We start from the raw sequence: 1,790 nt of genomic DNA, 5'->3' as shown, positions 1-1,790 counted from the left end.
CCCGGCCCCCTTGGCCTCCGCGTACCCCCACCAACAATACGGGTGGTTTCAGTTTTTTTTTTCTTTTTGCGCCTCTTTGTTTGATAATAACTCTACCTTTCCACGGTAAACTTCAATGGTACACCTTAAACTACACCTATTGATGAACCTGGAAAAAGGAGGATAATTGGTCTGCCTTTAAGTTTCAGACTACTAATTGAAAAGCCACCACACACCCCTCTACCCTGCTTCCGTGCGTCGTTATTCCTTGGGGGGGGAAGCCACCCTTGTAACCTCATCGGTCCCGTGATTCTTCCTGAGTACTCCCTAACGAATCCTAACACCATTGACACATATGAGGTGTAAATTTTGACTTCGGCGGGGCGACCTCTAGCCTACACAAGAAGACGGGTGCGGACCCCCAATGTAGGCCTGATAGCCTACTTTGCCTCCACAGTCAGGGTTGAGTACACCTGGGGCCATTTCGTGCGTGGTCCACTCCCACCATTCCCCCCTCCCACCTTTCAATTGTCCCTCCAATACACTTTAAATAAAGGCCGAACCCCAGTCTCGTCCCCAACCCCCCCCCCCCACCCACCCCCCCCCCCCCCTCCCCCACCCCCCCCCCACCCCCCCCCCCCCCCCCCCACCCACCCCCCCTCCCCCCCCCCACCACCCAACCCCCCACCCCCCAGATTTCCCTCTCCCCCCCCCCGCTTCTCCCCCCCCTCCCCCCCCCCCTCCCCCCCCCCCCCCCCCCCCCCCTCCCCCCCCCCCCCCCCCCCCCCCCCCCCCCTCCCCCCCCCCCCCCCCCCCCTCCCCCCACCCCACACACACCCACCCCCCCCCACCGCACCAAAAAAATAATCCTGACAAAATTGTTCACTGTAGGGAACACAAAAACAGTAATTCGCACGTACCCACAACAGGCTTTAAATTCACTGTTTACCACTACTGTAATTGAAAACATGTCACACCCCATGTATATGGCATCTGACATAAATAAAACATAGAACACGTAACCCCCCCACCACAGTAACTACGCAAGTTAACAGAAAAAAAACCGGGTTATCTGTGCCAAAAATATGTCATTCATTGATGATGATTCGTGATACTGATGTTTTTTATGGCATTATTTGTAACCGTAAGTTCTTAATATCATTCCCGCACACCCTAGACAGACATGTGCCATCTCCAGTGTGTCGGTAGCTATAGTCAAGTCATTTGGTGAGAATCATAGGCAGACACACCGCTCCCCGCCTCCCACCCCCCACCACGAACCCTCTCACTGTCCTACTCACAAGAATGTCACCCACTCGCAACCCTTACACGGAAATCAATTCCCCGAAGCTGCATTATGGCCTCGTCCCCTTGTACTGTATATCACGCATTTTCTGCAACCCACACCCCCAGCTCGCGCCTTGCGCGATATTGTACCCATGCTGGTGTGCGTACCCCACCCCCCCGTGCCATGTCAATGTTCACCCCGTCAGATGACGATATCTTACTGTAACCCACACTGTACCTGCCCGCCAACCCTTCGCTGAACACAGTACCGTCACCCCACTGAGGAGATTTACTATTGCAGAGAAAGGTGTTTTTTATGAAGATAACAGATATCATGAATTGTTTCATATGTGCATGGCTCTTGAGGGAAAAGACTGGCAGTCGGCATTAATAACCAGCTCAAGGATTGTTATAGAGTTGCACTGGCCAATCACACACCACACACACACAACACACACACCCACACGTCCACAAAACATCCAATTACCGGGGGGTCGGAGCTCGCCTCCACAGGCTGACCCCAC

Source organism: Sander lucioperca, chromosome 7 (assembly GCF_008315115.2).
Source record: "Sander lucioperca isolate FBNREF2018 chromosome 7, SLUC_FBN_1.2, whole genome shotgun sequence".
Classification (NCBI taxonomy): Eukaryota; Metazoa; Chordata; class Actinopteri; order Perciformes; family Percidae; genus Sander; species Sander lucioperca.
The sequence above is the reverse complement of the archived record's forward strand: the minus strand, read 5'-3'. Positions refer to the sequence as shown.